The sequence below is a fragment of the Mobula birostris genome, chromosome 5 (assembly GCF_030028105.1).
Source record: "Mobula birostris isolate sMobBir1 chromosome 5, sMobBir1.hap1, whole genome shotgun sequence".
Taxonomy (NCBI): Eukaryota; Metazoa; Chordata; class Chondrichthyes; order Myliobatiformes; family Myliobatidae; genus Mobula; species Mobula birostris.
The window spans coordinates 37,880,875-37,901,384 of NC_092374.1; positions in this window are offsets into that span (position 1 = coordinate 37,880,875).

A 20,510-nucleotide genomic window follows, 5' to 3' on the forward strand; every position below is an offset into this window, starting at 1 on the left:
AGGCCCTGGAGATTTATCCACCTAATTTGCCTGAAGCACCTCCTCTTCTGTAATCCATATACAGTCCATAACTTCACTGCTGTTTTGCTTCACTTCTATAGACAGTGTCAGTCTCCTGAGTAAATACATTTAAAATCCCCCCCATCTCATTCAGCTCCATACATAGATGGCCATGCTGATCTTCAAGAGGACCAATTTTGTTCCTTGCTATTCTTTTGCTTATAATATATTTGTAGATGCCAAATATATAGAAAAATATATATTTGTAGAAGGTTCCCTTTCACCCTATCTGCCAGAGAAACCCCTTGTTTTCTTTTAGCCCTCCTAATTTCCCTCTTAAGTGTTCTCTTGCATTTTTATATTCCTCAAGTATCTTGTTTGTTCTTTGCCACTTGTACCTGCTATGCACCTCCTCCTTCTTCTTAACCAGGGCCCCAATAGCTCTCGAAAACCAAGGTTCCCTAAACCTGTTAGCCTTGCCTGTTATCCTGACAGGAACAGACAAACACTCCACTCTTAAATTTCCACCTTTGAAGGCCTCCCACTTACCAAGCATATCTTTGCCAGAAAACAAGCTATCCCAATCCACACTTGCCTTTCTCCAATTTTGATCCTCAACTTGAGGACCAGTGTTCCCTCTCTCTCTCTCTCACACACACACACCTTTGTCACCCATCCTGTCATGTACCTCTATATATTAAGGAAATTTTCCTGAACACATTTGGCAAACTCTATCCCATCCATCTATTTTACAGTATAGAAGTCCCAGTCAATATGTGGAAAGTTAAAATTACCTACAGTCACAACCTTATTTTTCTTGCAACTGTTTGCTACCTCTCTACAAATTTGCTCTTTTAAATCCTGCTGACTATTGGGTGGTCTATAATATAATCCCATTAACATGGTCATCCCTTTCTTATTCCTCTATTCAACCCATATAGCCTCAGTAGATGAGCCCTCCAGTCTGTCCTGTCTGCACACTGCAATGTTAATTTCCCTGACTAGTAATGCTACCCTCCCCCTTTAACCATACCTGTTCTATTATGTCTAACACAACAGAACCCCAGAACATTGAGCTGCCAGTACTGACCCTCCTGCAACCAAGGCTCACTAATATCTACAATGTCATAATTTCCCTTTGTTCCATCAACTCCTAACAAAATGATGGTGAAGCATCAAGTTTTGTGCCTCTTTTATGACTTTTTAAAAGAACCTTGGATTAAGACACCAGAATCCAACTCAGCCCTTTCTTGTTGTGATCTCCTCCTGAAGTACGTTTGCCTGTGTTTGTTTTGGTACAACATTCTGATATATGTCTGCCTCATTTTTTTTTCAACTTTCTCTTTTAAATTTAATTAATTTAAGTCTAATATTGTGTCTCTTGCACATCATTAGCACAACCTGGTGTTAAACCTTGTGGTTAGGACTGTATATTTGAGCAAAATAATTAATCAATCTGCATTTGAATCTAAAGTTTGTTGAGCTATCAATTATATAGCTTTTTAATACTCCTTTAATCTGTTTACTGTTCTATTAGTTGCTTTATTTGATTTTGAATGATGACTTGGGATCAGGGCACACTAAATTTAAGGAAACAAATAAACCAGTGGTAAACTGCGGTCCATTATTGGTTTTCCACTGACTTGACTTCCAGACATTTGATATGTGGATTTATCAAAATTAAATAATTTTCCCTATTATTTTGGCAATATTCAATATTTTCTACTGAAATAGTATTGTTGGCCATTTCCAGGATTGGGTAATGCATAGATCAGATCTGGAAAAACTCAGCAGGTGAGGTAGCACTTAATATTGGGCACCAGACTTTTCCCCCACAGATGCTGCCTGACCAGAGTGTTTTCACAAAGGATATCTAAATGAGCTGTTGCCATGTCAGCTGCAGCGGTGAAACTTTTACGTGGCTTATTTTCTCACCAGCTATTGGAGATGCCAGCTACTTTCCATTCAATGTGCATTGAGGTATTGAAGGATTTGGCAACTGGAAGCATGCTGAGTCCATACAGGAACATTGAGAGAAACCTGGAACAATGGAATTGTATGATAGCATACATACAGCATGTAAAGACGATGTACGCTGTTGTGGAGCTAAGAAGACAATTTCATTCCCTAAGAGCAGAGATGAGGAGGAATTTCATAAACAGAAGAAATTCTATAGATGCTGGAAATCCAGATTAACACACACAAATGCCAAAGGAACTTAGCAGGCTAGGCAGCATTTATGGAGAGGAATAAAGAGCCTACATTTCAGGCCGAGATACTTTATCAGGATCCCTTATTGGGTCTGGGCCCAAAATGTCGGGTGTTTATTGATTTCCATAGATGCTGACTGACCTGTGAGTTCCTCCAGCATTTTGTGTGTGTAACTGAGGAGGAATTTCTTTAATGAGAGGGTGGAGCAGATGCAGCTATGTTATCCTCTCACCAATGATCAGATTAAACATAGCCAGATTTGTTTAGCTTTTGTTTGAACAAAATACATAAGGCAAAATTTACTTCATGACTGTGTTGACTGTCCATCAATCTCAATGATGGCAATTGTGTTTGTGCAGCTCATCTCATGTGTTTTTTGGAGGTGACTGTAGAGGCCAATTCTTGAACGGCATAGACATGCACAGTGGGGACAAGGGAGTTGTCCTGATTCCATGGGCACGGCTGTTGCTGCTACCGTCCTCTTCTTTTGGGCAGTGTCCAAGTTTGCATGATGCCTTATCTTCAAAGCTACTGTGAGCAAGTTTAATTAACCAGTTCTGTCTCCTGCCCTGTGTTCCAGGTGCTGGGGAGCAAGCCCGTGTAATGCCCTGGTTAAGATTTTTACTGCTATGCTGCGAGGTAGTTTATATTAGCAGTTTTCTGTAAAAGAGGTATGCCACGCTGGGAGGTGTGTTTTGGCTTCGGCTAAGATGATGACCCTTGCTGCCCAACTGTGAGTCAGCTAACCAGGATTGTGGGATGTAAGAGAAGGTTCTGGAGAGCTGTGGGGAAGAGTTTTCTGAAGGACAGTAGTCTGGTTTGGGGTCCTTTGGTGTGCGCTGTGAGTGAGGCACAAGGAAAAATGCCGCAGAATGCCATTGGAAGGAAAGTCCCCATTGCAAGAAGTGCTTTGTGCAGATGAATGGCTCCAAGGAGGAAGGGCCAGTACTCCTGAGAGAGCTAGTTCATTCGAGATGGTCTTCAAGGGGAGTTCAGAATGTGGTGGGTGCTTTCATGCAGACCGTAGGTCCAGCACGTGTAAAGAGATACACCCCCGAATACTCCAGTATGAGCTCCAACATTTATGTGTACATTGGACTGGTTTAACACTAATGGGCCCTTTCATTTTTCTTTTCTTTTTCTGTTACTGTTTTTTAAAGTTGAAAATTTAGTGCATATACTTTCCTTATAATTTTCTGCTGGTGTACTATCTATTATTTCTTGACGACTGATAACTGTGTATGGGCAGTATTTACCCAGCATTTACTGAAATTGGGGCATATTTGATCAGAACATCATGTTTGGTTGAACCCCAAATGATACCAACTCTAGACATATATTATTTATGAAAGGTGGCCTTCTTACCACTGGGACATATGGCTATGACCAGAGATAGCTAATGAGCCAAGTCTGTATACAAGCTGCGGTGAGAGGGTTACACCTGCTAAAAAGCAAAGCTGGCTTTCCCACAGTCTTTATACCTCTTATCAGTTCTGCCACGGCTTCTGCTTCCTGACAACTGGGCATAGAGCAGCTGCTTAGGGATTCCGGAGTCCTCCATGCATTTAATATACCTGGTTCATTTCAGGATCATGACCTCAATACTGGTAGTCTTTGCTCTATTGACGACGTCCAGGTTTGTGATATGGTCATGCTAACAGATACCCATAATGGATCTTAGGCTGCACATGTGTTAGTGCTCCATCAGTTTGAGGTGCCTTTTGTTTACAGTTCATGTTTCACAACCATACAGGAGGAGAGTGAGAACAACAGCCTTGTACATTAATCTAAGTGAACATTTGGATATTGTGCTGGCTTAGCACATGTGATCACAGGCAGTCCAGGCTCTGACTGGCCTTGAAAACCCTGGCATTGATTTCTTTATCTAAGGAACCATCTCTGGCAATGACACTGCGAGGTATTTACATTCCTTTACGACCTCGGTGTTGTGCCTTTGATGGTGATGGAAGGCAGTGCAGCAGCCGGTCCAGGAGTAGGCTGAAATAACGCCTCTGTTTTGTCTGGGTTGATGGTGAGGCCAAACAGATGTGAGGCTTCTGCAAACCTGTCAATAACCGGCTGCAGATCAGACTCCACATGGGCCAGTAGAGTGTAGTCTTCCACATAGCATGCTTCGAGGTTGACTCTTTTAACTGTTTTAGATTTGGATTTTAGGCAATGCAGATCAAATAATGATCCAACAAATCTGAACTGTAAGTATACACTGTGGTGACCCACTTTCTACACAAGCGAACTGTTAGTAGACAGGAAGCAAAGAGTGGGAATAAACGGGACCTTTTCAGAATGGCAGGTGGTGACTAGTGGGGTACCGCAAGGCTCAGTGCTGGGACCCCAGTTGTTTACAATATATATTAATGACTTGGATGAGGGAATTAAATGCAGCATCTCCAAGTTTGCGGATGACACGAAGCTGGGTGGCAGTGTTAGCTGTGAGGAGGATGCTAAGAGGATGCAGGGTGACTTGGATAGGTTGGGTGAGTGGGCAAGTTCATGGCAGATGCAATTTAATGTGGATAAATGTGAAGTTATCCACTTTGGTGGCAAAAATAGGAAAACAGATTATTATCTGAATGGTGGCCGATTAGGAAAAGGGGAGGTGCAACGAGACCTGGGTGTCATTATACACCAGTCATTGAAAGTGGGCATGCAGGTACAGCAGGCGGCGAAAAAGGCGAATGGTATGCTGGCATTTATAGCGAGAGGATTCGAGTACAGGAGCAGGGAGGTACTACTGCAGTTGTACAAGGCCTTGGTGAGACTACACCTGGAGTATTGTGTGCAGTTTTGGTCCCCTAATCTGAGGAAAGACATCCTTGCCATAGAGGGAGTACAAAGAAGGTTCACCAGATTGATTCCTGGGATGGCAGGACTTTCATATGAAGAGAGACTGGATGAACTGGGCTTGTACTCGTTGGAATTTAGAAGATTGAGGGGTGATCTGATTGAAACGTATAAGATCCTAAAGGGACTGGACAGGCTAGATGCAGGAAGATTATTCCTGATGTTGGGGAAGTCCAGAACGAGGGGCCACAGTTTGAGGATAGAGGGGAAGCCTTTTAGGACCGAGATTAGGAAAAACTTCTTCACACAGAGAGTGGTGAATCTGTGGAATTCTCTGCCACAGGAAACAGTTGAGGCCAGTTCATTGGCTATATTTAAGAGGGAGTTAGATATGGCCCTTGTGGCTACGGGGGTCAGGGGGTATGGAGGGAAGGCTGGGGCGGGGTTCTGAGTTGGATGATCAGCCATGATCATAATGAATGGTGGTGCAGGCTCGAAGGGCTGAATGGCCTACTTCTGCACCTATTTTCTATGTTTCTAGGTCTCACAAAATAGCCCGTGCACGGCAAGAGACTTTTGTAATGCACCTCTGACGTCATTTCCGCCTGGAGAGGGCTGGAAGGGAACTGCTTAAAATCCAGTGCCACAAAGTTTGAATAAACGAGTCTCGAGTGCAACTTACAGACTGCGTGTCATTATTTCTAGCTCTGTGTGTAGCACATCGCTACATTGGTGACCCCGACGGTCCAAACGGGATTTGGACCAAAGATGATCGACTCCTCTTCATCTGTTCATGCAGTTTCGCTAAAACTGCCAACTTTCTGGACGCTGCGACCACGCGTGTGGTTTGACCAAGCAGAAGCCCAGTTCCAGATTCGGCAGATATCTTCTGATTCCATGCGTTACTATTACGTGGTGAGCTCCCTTGACCAGGAGACAGCCGCCCAGGTTGAGGATTTCATACAGTCACCCCCGGAAGAAGGCAAATATGCAGCATTCAAAGCGCTGCTCATAGGGACCTTTGGCCTCACACGGCGTGAGCGAGGTGCCCGCTTGCTGCACCTGGATGGATTGGGAGACAGGCCGCCATCAGCATTAATGAACGAGATGCTGGCCCTGGCTGAAGGACACAAGCCCTGCCTCATGTTTGAGCAGGTGTTCCTAGAACAACTGCCCGAGGACATACATCTGCTGCTGGCCGACTCAGATTTCAGTGACCCCCGGAAGGTGGCGGCCCGGGCAGACGTGCTGTGGAAAGCCAAGAGGGAGAGTGGGGCGTCCGTCGGACAGATTACCAAGCCACGTGCCCAACAGCAGGCCAGACCAGGCCCGGCAACGGAGCGCACACAACCCAGAGGAAGGAGTGAGGAGGCCAATGAAGAGTGGTATTTCTACCACCAGCGGTGGGGCACAGAAGCCCGCCGTTGTCACCCACCCTACAAGTTCCCGGGAAACGCCAGGGCCAGCCGCCACTAATGGCTACGGCGGCTGGCCACCAGGACAGCCTCCTGTATGTCTGGGACAAGCAATCGGAACGCCGCTTCTTGGTCAACACTGGAGCGGATATCAGCGTCTTACCCCCGATGGGGTATGACACCCGCAACAGGGTGACGGGACCCACCCTGAGGGCTGCAAACGGCAGCACAATTCGGACCTACGACACCCGCACAGTGCAGCTACAGTTCAGCCCCAGCCGGTTCACGTGGGGCTTCACACTGGTCGCTGTGGCCCAATCACTCCTGGGGGCGGACTTCCTGCGAGCCCATAGCCCGCTGGTCGACTTGCAAGGGAAAAGACTGGTCCATGCCAAGACTTTCCAGACATTCTCCCTGGGTGAAGCCAAGTTGCCGGCCCCACACCTGCGCTCCATCGTGCTGTCTGACAACGAATTCACCAGACTCCTGGCGGACTTTCCATCGGTTCTGGCACCGCAGTTCACGGCAGCTATGCCCAGACACGGAGTACAGCACCACATTCCAACCCAGGGACCACCCCTCCGCGCCCATGCACGAAGGCTCCCCCGGACAAGCTCTGCCTGGCGAAGGAGGAGTTCAAGAGGCTGGAGGAATTGGGGCTCGTATGGCGGTCCGACAGACCATGGGCCTCCCCCTTGCACATGGTGCCCAAAGCAGCCGGGGGCTGGAGACCATGCGGCCACTACTGCAGACTGAACGAGGCTACAACTCCAGACCGCTACCCCGTGACGCACATACAGGACTTTGCAGCAAACCTGCATGGGGCAAGCATCTTTTCCAAAGTAGACCTTGTCCAGGGGTACCATTAAATGCCGGTACACCCTGAAGACATCCCCAAAACAGCACTCATCACCCCATTCGGCCTGTTCGAATTCCTTCGAATGCCGTTCGGCCTGAAGAATGCCACACAGACGTTCCAGCGACTAATGGATGCGGTGGGACGTGACCTGGACTTCGCGTTCATCTATTTGGACAACATCCTCATAGCCAGCAGGAGTCGTCAGGAGCATCTGTCCCACCTCCGCCAGCTCTACTCCCACCTGAGTGATTTCGGCCTCATGATCAACCCGGCCAAATGTCAGTTCGGACTTGACACCATCGACTTCCTGGGCCACAGGATTACCAAAGACGGGGCAACACCTCTGCTTGCCAAGGTAGACGCGATCTGCCACTTCGCCCGGCCCAACACAGTCAAAGGCCTGCAGGAGTTCGTTGGTATGGTGAACTTCTACCACCGCTTCCTCCCCTCAGCAGCCCGTATCATGCATCCTTTGTTCACCCTGATGTCAGGTAAAGGCAAGGACATTACTTGGGACGAAGAGGCCGCGGCCACTTTCGTTAAAGCCAAGGAAGCTTTGGCAGACGCCATGATGCTGGTGCACCCCAGAACGGACGTTCCAACCGCCCTCACAGTGGACGCATCCAACACAGCAGTCGGTGGGGTGCTGGTGCAACTCATCGAGGGGCGCTGGCAACCCTGGCGTTCTTCAGCAGGCACCTACGGCCACCGAACTCAAGTACAGAGCCTTCAACCGGGAGCTGTTGGCACTATATCTGGCAATCCGGCATTTCAGGTACTTCTTAGAAGGTAGGCCATTCACCGCATTCACAGACCACAAACCGTTGACCCTCGCATTCACGAAGGTGTCCGATCCCTGGTCGGCTCGCCAGCAGTGACATCTGTCCTACATCTCCGAGTACACAACGGACATTCAGCATGTCTCGGGAAAGGACAACGTCGTGGCGGACGCACTCTCCAGACCAGCTATCCAGGCCCTGTCCCAGGGGGTGGACTATGCAGCACTGGCGGAGACGCAGCAGGCAGACGATGAGATGCCCAGCTACAGGACCACAGTCTCGGGTTTGCAGCTGCAAGACCTCCTCGTAGACCCAGGTGAGAGGACCCTCCTGTGTGACGTGTCTACCGGCCAACCTTGCCCCATCGTCCCAGCAGCCTGGCAGCGGCGAGTTTTCAACTCCATACGTGACTTGGCACACCCATCTATCAGGACAATATTCTGGATGGTCTCCAGCAAGTTCATGTGGCACGGACTTCGCAAACAGGTCAGCGAATGGGCCAAAATGTGCACTCAGTGCCAAAGAGCCAAGGTGCAGCGGCACACCAAAGCCCCGCCGCAGCAGTTCGAACCCACCCGCCGGAGGTTCGACCACGTTCATGTGGATATCGTGGGGCCCCTGCCAGTGTTGCGAGGAGTGCGGTACTTCCTAACTATGATAGACTGGTTCATGAGATGGCCAGAGGCGGTCCCGCTCAACGACACCACCGCCAATTCCTGCGCCCGAGCGCTGATTGCAAACTGGGTAGCACGCTTCGGGATACCGGCCCACATTACCTCCAACAGAGGCGCCCAGTTCACCTCCAGCCTGTGGTCTGCTGTGGCCAGCCTGTTGGGAACACAATTACACCACACAACTGCCTACCACCCACAGTCGAACGGACTAGTGGAACGCTTCCACTGTCACTTAAAGTCAGCTCTCATGGCCCGCCTGAAAGGGCCTAACTGGGTGGACGAGCTTTTCTGGGTCCTGCTTGGAATCCGCACAGCACCCAAAGAGGATCTGCACACCTCGTCGGCTGAGCTGGTGTACGGCACACCCCTGGTCGTCCCAGGAGAGTTCATACCAGCCTCAAGGGGACAAGAGGAAGAACCCGCAGCAGTCCTGGACAGACTACACGAAAGGCTTGGCAATCTGGCCTCTGTACCGACTTCAAAGCACGGACAGATCCCAACCTGCGTACCCAAAGACCTGCAGAACTGTAAGTTTGTATTTGTACGAAGGGGCGCACACCGGGCACCGCTACAGCAGCTGTACGAGGGGCCATTCAAGGTGATCAGTAACAACGGGTCCACGTACATTCTGGACATTGGGGGGAAAGAGGAGGTTTTCATGGTGGACCAACTCAAACTGGCACATGTGGACTTGGCGCAGCCGGTCGAGGTTCAGGCACCTCGGCGCAGAGGCAGACCGCCCAAACAGAGACTGATCCAGTCTGTGGACATTGGGAGTGCATCGCCGGTTCTGGGGGGGGAGGGGGGAGGGGGGAGGGTTATGTGGTGACCCACTTTTTACACAAGCAAACCGGCTCACAAAATAGCCCGCACGCAGGGAGAGACTTTTGTAATGCACCTCTGACGTCATTTCCGCCCGAAGAGGGCTGGAACGGAACTGCTTAAAAGCCAGTGCTGCAAAGTTTGAATAAACGAGTCTCAAGTGCAACTTACAGACTGCATGTCATTATTTCTAGCTCTGTGCGTAGCACATCGCTACAACACCATGTTCAAAGTCCATGACCACGTGACTGAGTACGCATGTGAAAAAAAATTTGAACAGCATGGAGAAACAAGAATGAAAATGATTTTTCATGAAAACAAAAATGATTTTTGGAGCTTGGAACAGCAGAACTCTGATAGACAATGATAATAGTGAGAGACCTGAGCGAAGAAGGTCCCCATGGCACGAGATTTACCTTGTTACAACATTGACTTTGCCATGTTGAGCGAGAAGCGACTTGCAGCAAAGGTTCTATTTCTGAGCCTAAGGGCGGTCACACCTTCTTTTGGAAAGGTAAACCAGAAAACAAAGATCAAATTTATGAAGTAAGATTAGCCAACAAGACGTTGCTCCTGCGTCAGCTACCAACACTCAACTTGCGTCAGTGAATACTAATCACACTTCGCTTTCTGCTCAACCGCTCTCACCACATCATGTTTATCAGTGCTTATGCAAATACTATGACATGCAGTGATGAAATCAAAGAGATCTTTTATGCCAACCTTAGATAAATCATGAAAGCAACACCACCAAGTGATAAGCTCACCCTGATAGGCGTCTTCAATGCCAGGGTAGGCAATGACCCCAACAACTGGAAAGGGATATAAGGACATCACAGTGCTGATAAACTCAACACCAATGGCTTACTGCTGCTCAGTTATGTGCTGAAAATGATTTGGCTATCACTAACACTATCACTTTAGACAAACTGAGAAATACAAAACAATAGGGATACAACCCAGATCCAAGCAATGGGACTTGATTGATTGCATCTTTTGTTGCAGATGGGACACCCGTGATTTTAAGATTACTAGAGTAATGCATAGAACAGAGTACTGGGCTAATCATCGCCTGGTTAGATCAATCCTCTCACTGCACATCGTCCAACTGCATCAAAAGACACCAGAAGGAATTCGACAACCTCTTGATACCGAGAAGTCACAGCACCATAAACATCAAACGCAGTCTGTAAACAGCCACGCATTGGTGTCCCACAGGGCCCTGAATGGAAGCAAACCACTGAAGTGGGTTCTATACACGTAAAGTCTGCCCTGGGATCAAAAAAGAGAGCTCATCCAGATTGGATTGACAAAAATGATGAAAATATCATGAGGATACTGGAAGAGAAGCAGAAGGCATTTCTCACATGGCAAAACAATGTTTCTTCTATGCCAAAACATGATCAAACATCTTCAGAGGCAAGCACTCTGTTGCCTCCGTTGTCACTGAAAACTTTAAGGTGCTCTTCAATGCCTTTAAATCAATCTATGGGCCACACAAGCCATGCTCCATATCCCTTCTCTCAGTAGGTGTCACAGTCCAGCTCAGAGAGAAAAAGAGCATTAACGACAGGTGGAGAGAGTACTTCAGCAACTTGTTCAACAGGCCCTTTTCCGTAGACCAGGCTGCACTCCATCAGATCCCCCAGAAATCCACTGCTGACAGTCTCGACCTCCCTCTTACCATGGTTGAGGTCAAACAAGAGATTGCTCACTTAAATAAAGCCTCTGGAGAGGAAGGAATCTCTGCCAAGATCTTCAAGTCAAAGGGCCCAGCTGCGCTCAGGGTCTTCCATGACATTCTGATGAATATCTGCGAAGATGTAGACATGCCCAATGAATTCAAAGACGTTTTGATTGTACTTCTTTTCAAGAACAAAGGCAGCAAAGCTGACTGTGGAACTACTGTGGCATCTTGCTGCTGTCGATCACTGAGAAGATCCTAGCCCATATCATTCTCAACCGCCTAATCACCACCATACGAGAGAAGAACCTGCCTGAGACACGGTGCAGGTTCTGCCCTAGAAGAAGCACCATCGATATGACGCTCACTGCCTGTCAGGCTCAAGAAAAATGTATTGAGCAGAGCCTGGATTTGTACATTGTTGTCACATATTTAATCAAGGCCTTTAGCCCAGTTAATAGAGAAGCACTCTGAACAATCTTTTCAAAGTTGGGACGGCCACACAAGTTCGTCAGTCTTACTCACCTCTTCCACGATGGCCTTGTCCTCCCAAATGGAACCTCAGAGCTGTTCAGTGTCACAAATACCATGAAGCAAAGGTGTGTACCTAATGCCTAAGGGAATGATAAAATCTTGATTGCAACAAAAAACAGGAAGTGTACCCTGTGGTTTAGATGCATGAAAAAGTTTTAATTCAGAATTAAGCTGAATTCAACAAAGCCTGTCAGTTCCCCAATCGCTTTACACCTATGACTCTGTGGCTAACCACAGCTCTAATGCCATATTCAAGATTGCTGATGACACCACTGTTGTGGGCTGAATCAAAGGTGGTGACAAATCAGCATACAGGAGGGAGATTGAAAATTTGGTTGAGTGCTGTCATAACAACAATCTCTATTTCAATGTCATTAAGACCACGGAACTGATCATAGACTTCAGGAGAAGGAAACCAGAGGTCCATGAGCCATTCATCATTGGAGGATCCAAGGTGGAGAGGGTTAGCAACTTTAAATTCCTGGGTGTTACTATTTCAGAGAACTTGTCCTGGGCCCAGCATGTAGGTGCAATTGCAAAGAAAGCATGGCAGTGCCTCTACTTTCTTAGGAGTCTGCGGAGATTCAGCATGACATCTTAAAAATTTGACAAACTTCTATAGATGCGTAGTGGAGAGTATGTTGACTGGCTGCATCACAGCCTGGTATGGAAACATCAATGCCCTTGGATAATCCTGCAAAAGTTAGTGGATTTGGCCCAGTACGTCACAGGTAAATCCCTCTCAGCCATTGAACGCACCCACATGAAATGCTGTCATATGAAAGCAGCGTCTATCATCAGAGATTCCCACCAACTGGGTCATGCTCTCTTCTTGCTGCTATCATCAGGTAGAAGGTACAAGAGCCTCAGGACTCACACCACCAGGTTCAAACACAGTTACTACCCTTCAGCCATCAGGCTCTTAGATAAAAGGGTGTAACTACACTCACTTGCCCCATCATTGAAGTGTTTCTACAAGCAATGATCTCACTCTAAGGACTATTTATCTTGATATTTCATGTTCTCATTATTTTTTGCTATTTTATATTTGCATTTGCAGAATTTCTTGTCTTCTGCACTCTGGCTGATCTTTCATTGATCCTGTTATAGTTACTATTCTATAGATTTGCTGAGTATGCTCACAAGAAAATGAATCTCAGGGTTGTATGGCAACATATGTACTTTATTCTCTTTTCAATATTTTTATTATTATTAATTTCTACATAAAGAATACAGAGTACAAGCATATAAGTCAATAAAAGATAAAATACCAATACATATTTAAATCACACTTGCAACCTCATTACTCTATATTTATGTAAATTAAATCATAATATTGAAACATGATAATCATATGTACTTTAATAATACATTTATTTTGACCTTTGAACTTTGAATAAGAACATTTTGCAAGTAATGAAAAATGAACAAAGGCACAACATACTGGAAAAACTTGGGAATTTAAATAATTAAAGAAATTGTTTAAGTCTTCATGGAAAATTCCCTCAGTTGTACATTGAGGGCCTTAATGCTGGGGATATTGGCCTAGCTAAGGACATTGATGATAAAATACTTACGCTTGCAAAGTTCAAAGTTCAAGGTAAAATTTATTATCAGAGTACATATGTGAGGACAGTAAATTTTTTTCTTAACTCCTGTATCCAAAATAGGAGTTACTTCATCAAACAGGAAGTTTTTCAAAATTGCTTTTAAATGGAATTATATTACCTGCTTATGATTCATTATCAGATACTGCTTTGATTTTGAAATTAGTCAGGAAAGTTGTCGTTCAGAACAGATAAACAGTTTTCCTCAGAGAAGCTTGTGTCCTTGTGCACAGGCATTTTAAGGGAACAACATTTGATTATTTTACCATCGCCTGAAACATTGATATATGCCTACATCTCCAGATTCTTTATGTCCTTTACATTGGTTTGGAGGGAATTTCACGTATGATAAGATGCTTGGATATTGCAGTGAGTATACAAAGAAACAACTTCACTATCCATAGGGTCGCCATGAGTTGACGATGACTTGATGGCACTCAACAATGTACAAAGAGAATTATGAGATAATCTGCAGATGCTGGAAATTCAAAGAAACACATACAAAATGCTGGAGGAACTCAGCACATCAGGCAGGATCTACAGAAAAGAATAAATAGTCAAGATTTCGGGCCAAGACCCTTCATTAGGACTGGAAAGGAAGGAGAGAAGACAGAGTAAGAAGGTGGGGGAGGGGAAGAAAGCAGTACAAGGTGGCAGGTGATAGGTGAAACCCAAAGAAGGGGGGGGATGATGTAAAGAGCTGGGAAGTTGATTGGTGAAAGAGATAAAGGGTTGCGGAAGGAGGAATCTGATGGGAGAGGACAGAAGGCCATGCAAGAAAAGGAAGGGGGAGCAGCACCAGAGGGTAGTGAGGGGCAAGTAAGGAGATAAGGAAAGAGAGGTAACAGGAATGGGGAGTGGTGAAGGGAGAGGGGTATTATTGGAAGTTTGAGAAATTGATGTTCATGCCATCGATTGGAGGCTAGCCAGACGGAATATAAGGTATTGCTCCTTCAACTTGAATGTGGCCTCATCCTGGCAATAGACGAGGTTATGGACTGACATGTTGGAATAGGAAAAGGAAGTAGAATTGAAATAAGTCGCCCTGGGAGATCCTGCTTTTTGTGGTGGAAGGAGCAAAGGTTCCCCTCCTCCTTCCCTTTCTTCAATGATCTTCTGTCCTCTCCTAACAAGATTCCCTTTCTCCAGCTCTTTATCTCTTTCACCAATCAACTTCTCAGCTCTTTACTTCACCCTTCCATCTCTCCCGGTTTCACCTATCACCTACCACTGTGTACTTCTTCCTCCTATCCCTTTTTACTCTGACTTCTCCCCTTCCTTCTAGTTCAGAAGAAGGGTCTTTGCCCCAAACGTCACCTGTTTACTCTTTTCCATTGATGTTGCCTGACCTGCTGAGCTCCTCCAGCATTTTCTGTGTGTGGTACAAAGATAATTGGCTATTTGACAACTGCATATCATGAAATGTCACTCAGGAGAAAGAGACAGAACTTTAAAATCATTTACACACTGACACAAATTTCTCAGAACTGATTTTGAAACAATCAAGTTTAAGTCAAAACATATAGGCCGCATTAAGATAGTTTAAGGCTCAGGAGAGGTAATACTTTGCATTGATTGCTGAGAGAAGGGATAAATTTAAAAAGGAGCACCGGAAAATCTATAATATACAATTTTTTCCCCACGATATTATGATTTTATTGTATTTGCCATACTTATGATTTAATTGGGGAATTAAAGAAGTAAGCATACAAACCAAAAGAGGCTAAATCAATTCAGGTGTCCCCCGCTTTTCGAACGTTCGCTTTACGACACCTCGCTGTTACAAAAGACCTGTATTAGTTACCTGTTTTCGCTAACAGGTGTTTTCACTGTTACAAAAAAAGGCAGTGTGTGAAAAAAGGCAGCGCGCGATAAAAGGCAGCCAAGCGCCTCCCCCGGAACTGCATTCTAGCCGGCATTGCTTAAATACGTGCCTATGAGCATCTGTTCTTTATGTCGATTTATTTTGAGGATCCGTTAGCAAGATGAGTTCTAAGGTATCGGAGAAGCCTGAAAGAGCTCGTAAGGGTGTTACACTTAGCGTAAAACTAAGTGTTTCGATTGTGGTGAACGAAGTAAGGACAAAGTGAGTGTAGCTTGTGGAAGCTGACAAAGATGATGTTGAAGAGGTTTTGGCATCCTATGACCAAGAACTGATAGATGAAGAGCTGATGCAATTGGAAGAGGAAAGGATAACAATCGAAATCGAATGCAGTAGTGAACGGACCGAAAGTGAAGTCGTCCAGGAAATGAATGTGAAACAACTGCGTGAGATTTTTGCTGCAATTGACAACAATGATTGCAGAAAAGTACGACTTTAATTTTGAAAGGGTACGTAGGTTTAGGGCACATTTGCAGGACGGTTTGAGTGCTTACAAAGAACTGTATGATAGAAAAATGCGCGAGGCTAAGCAGTCAAGCATACTGTCATTTTTTAAGCCTTCCACATCAGCCACAGCAGACGACGAACCTTGACCGTCGACATCGAGACAGGCAGACAAAGAGGAAGATGACTTCCCTGCCCTGATGGAAACAGACGACGTTGAGATGACACCCTAGTGTCCCACCACCCCAACCTCCGACGACTCAGCCTAACACACCATCATCAGTGTGCTTGCTGTCTTCCCGATTCTGGTAAGTGATACTACACTGTTCATACATTATTCCTACTTCATATAGGCTGTGTATTTTTATGTGTTATTTGGTATGATTTGGCAGCTTCGTAGCTTAAGGGTTACTGGAGAGAGTGTTTCTGCCGAGAGCGCTTGCGCCCAGTGTTTCTGCCGAGAACACTTGCGTGAGGTTTTCGCTATGGTGGACAGTGCAGCAATGATTGCAGAAGAGAATTTCTACTTTATATAGGCTGTGTATTTATCATATCATTCCTGCTTTTACTATATGTTACTGTTATTTTAGGTTTTATGTGTTATTTGGCATGATTTGGTAGGTTATTTTTCGGGTCTGCGAATGCTCACAAATTTTCCCCATATAAATAAATGGTAATTGCTTTTTCACTTTATGATATTCCGGCTTACGAATCATTTCATTGGAACGCTCTACCTTCGGATGGTGAGGGAAACCTGTATATGATCCATTAAGGGGTGTTAAAGGAGAGGACATTCAAATTGTAAGATTAGTTTCTCACAAAGATTTAGCAAGTACTTTAAAACAGCCAGAAATGCAAGTAGTAACTGACTCCCAACTTAGAAAACAAATAAATATTTATCAGAGCTCTATATTATAATATTATATTTCTCTCATTTTTATAACATTCTCTATTATGTGAAAATTGAGAAAGTGATTGACATCCTTCTGAAAGCGAAGAAGGATTATGTATGGGATGGATAAGTTTAAAGAGGAACACACTGGAAAATCATTCATATCTATTTTTATCATGAGGATATATTTAACTGCATACGTTACTTATAGCAGTTAATTGGGAAATTAAAGAAGCCGTCATGTGACCCAAAAATATTTAAACTCCAGTATGGCTCATTGAGGGATTAAATGTTGACATTTAATCAACATGTGTCCTTGTACACAAGGCAGGGAGCTAGAAGTTGCTGGGACCAATAATACAAATTCCTTGTTCACATGTAACAGAGTGATGGGAGTCACTGGATTGGTAATGCTGCCTAAATTTAGGACAGGGATGACAAACCTTTTTGAGAGCATGTGTTCAAATTAGTAATATTCTTCTAAAACATTCTCTCATGTGCCATGTTAATTTTAAGCAGAGATTACCACTGATTAATGAATTAGTAACAATAATTATGGACCTTTTTTAAGGAAAGTGGACGTTCTGTTGTTTATTTATATGTATTTTTACGAACAAAAATATAACAGACGAATTGAAATAAATGAAACAACTTAGAAAACCCTACTTAAAATTATTAATATTTTAAAAAAGATGAAAAATAACATCATTTCTAAATAGAACTGTCATTTTACCTCATATATAACATAAGAGATGTGACTATGAAATTGTTAGCTTTTGTACATGCAGTTCAGTGCAAAAGTCTTGGGTATATGTAAAAAAAATTCTGTAAAGTGAAGATGCTTTCAAAAACAATGATATAAAAACTTTCTAAGTATCAAAAAATAATCAAAAGAACTAAACAATAAAAAAACTAAATCAAATCAACATTTGGTGTGAACACCCTTTGCCTTTAAAACTGCATTAATTCTCTTGGGTACACTGTCATGCAGTTTTATAAGGAAATCTGCTGGCAGGATGTTCTAAGCAGCTTTGAGAACTTGCCAGAGTTCTTCTCCAGACTTTGGCTGTCTCACTATTTCTATTTTTCCAGGTAATCCCAGGCAGCCTCAATGATCATCTTTTTGCTTCATCTTAAACAGCAGTTCACTCAGGATGGATCAATCATAAAAACGTTTATTTTACTTGCAGCAAGGGAAGACTAGCAACGCACAAGAGCCAGTGATAGCTTTGAAGAAACAGACAGTATAGTCACTCCTTTATACACAAGTTCAAGGACAGGGTGCATGCATTCTGTTTACCTGCTTAATCAATGCATTTTGCATTCTTCCTGTAACACACTAGCTGCTCTGCAGTTTGTCAAGGACTCAGGTTCCTTTGACATTATGTTGCACGAACACTGTTAGCAAAGCACCCTGGTACAATACAGGTTCTATTTTGTTACTCCAAGTAAAATACGTTTCCGCATTGATATCAGGACTCTGCAGAGGCCATACTATCTGTTGCAGAGCCCCTTGTTCTTCTTTTCATGGAAGATCATCATCATCAGGTGCCATGACCAGTTTGAGCTTTGACTGCCATGGCCCACACACTCCTGTTTCGGGTCAAGTGGATCAATTCATTGGTATTCATTTCCAATTCTCTGGCTGCTGTCTCCATCATCATTTGTCTTTCTTCCCTTCAATCTTTCCCATAGTTACTGTGCATTCTAACTCCTCTTTCCTAATCACATGTCCAATGAAGTTACGTTGCCTTTTCACGATCTCATACATTATTTCTCTTCTTGTGTTTGCTCAGTTCTTGACATCCTTGTTAGATATTCGTTTTCTCCATGATATTCTTTGCATCCTCCTCAAAAACCACATCTCTGCTGCTACAATTCATTTCCTCATGTTACTAGATATTGTCTAACATTCTGAGCCATATAACATAACTGGATAAACGTAACATTTCAGTACTCTGAGGTGGGTTGTCATGCCTAGTTTAGTATTGGTCAGTATTCTCTTCATTCTCGTACAGGGGTCTTTTGCCATCCCTATTCTTTTTTTGATGTCCAAGTCGCACCTGCCATCTGATGTCACCCAGCTTCCTAAGCAGTAAAAGTTCTGTACTTGTTTTATGTCTTCCCCATTTATTCTCAGCCTGCAGACGGCATTCTCCTTTTTGGATATCACCATACATTCTGTCTTTTTGCAATTGATAGACAGACCCATTTTTGCACTTCAACTTTGATTCCCAAGATGTGTCTTATTTTTTGTAATATTGTTTCACTGTACACATTAAATAAATCAGGGGAGAAAACATACCCTTGTCTAACGCCTCTCTTGATTTTCGTAAACTGACTCACTTCTCCATCTATTCTTACAGCGGCAGTTTGTTCCCAGTACAGATTTCTGATTAGGCGGAGGTCTTTTGAATCTAGATCTAGAGTTTTCTGTAATATTTCAAATAACTTATTGTGTTTCACTTCATCAAATGCTTTTGTGTAGTTGATCAAACAAACAAATCATTTTGCACTTGAATAGCTTGTTCTGATAGTATCCTTAATATCAATATTGCATTTCTTATACCTTTGTCTTTCACAAAACCACATTGTTCTTGGCCTAAACAACAGGAATTCTGCAGATGCTGGAAATTCAAGCAACACACATCAAAGTTGCTGGTGAACGCAGCAGGCCAGGCAGCATCTGTAAGAAGAGGTGCAGTCGACGTTTCAGGCCGAGACCCTTCGTCAGGACTAACTGAAGGAAGAGTGAGTAAGGGATTTGAAAGTTGGAGGGGGAGGGGGAGATCCAAAATGATAGGAGAAGACAGGAGGGGGAGGGATAGAGCCAAGAGCTGGACAGGTGATAGGCAAAAGGGGATACGAGAGGATCATGGGACAGGAGGTCCGGGAAGAAAGACGGGGGGGGGGGGGGAACCCAGAGGATGGGCAAGAGGTATATTCAGAGGGACAGAGGGAGAAAAGGGAGAGTGAGAGAAAGAATGTGTGTATAAAAATGAGTAACAGATGGGGTACGAGGGGGAGGTGGGGCCTAGCGGAAGTTAGAGAAGTCGATGTTCATGCCATCAGGTTGGAGGCTACCCAGACGAAATATAAGGTGTTGTTCCTCCAACCTGAGTGTGGCTTCATCTTTACAGTAGAGGAGGCCGTGGATAGACATGTCAGAATAGGAATGGGATGTGGAATTAAAATGTGTGGCCACTGGGAGATCCTGCTTTCTCTAGCGGACAGAGCGTAGATGTTCAGCAAAGCGGTCTCCCAGTCTGCGTCGGGTCTCGCCAATATATAAAAGGCCACATCGGGAGCACCGGACGCAGTATATCACCCCAGTCGACTCACAGGTGAAGTGTTGCCTCACCTGGAAGGACTGTTTGGGGCCCTGAATGGTGGTAAGGGAGGAAGTGTAAGGGCATGTGTAGCACTTGTTCCGCTTACACGGATAAGTGCCGGGGGGAGATCAGTAGGGAGGGATGGGGGGGGACGAATGGACAAGGGAGTTGTGTAGGGAGCGATCCCTGCGGAATGCAGAGAGAGGGGGGGAGGGAAAGATGTGCTTAGCAGTGGGATCCCGTTGGAGGCGGTGGAAGTTACGGAGAATAATATGTTGGACCCGGAGGCCTCCTTTGTGCAATTGAACATTCAGTTATCAGGTATAAACTTGACAGGAGGATGGGAACTGGAGTGGTAGGGGCTGATGATGGGGCAGTTGGTTTACAAACAGAGGCAGTGTGTAGTGAGACTGATAACAAGGACAGGCTGATGATAGGCCAAAATTGCAGTCAGTGGGATGAGTTGCAATGTAAAAGGCAGACAAAATTGAAAAGGGTGATGAATACGTGACTGAAGGTGCTATATTTGAATACATTCAGTATATGGAATATGGTAGATGAAATTGTAGCACA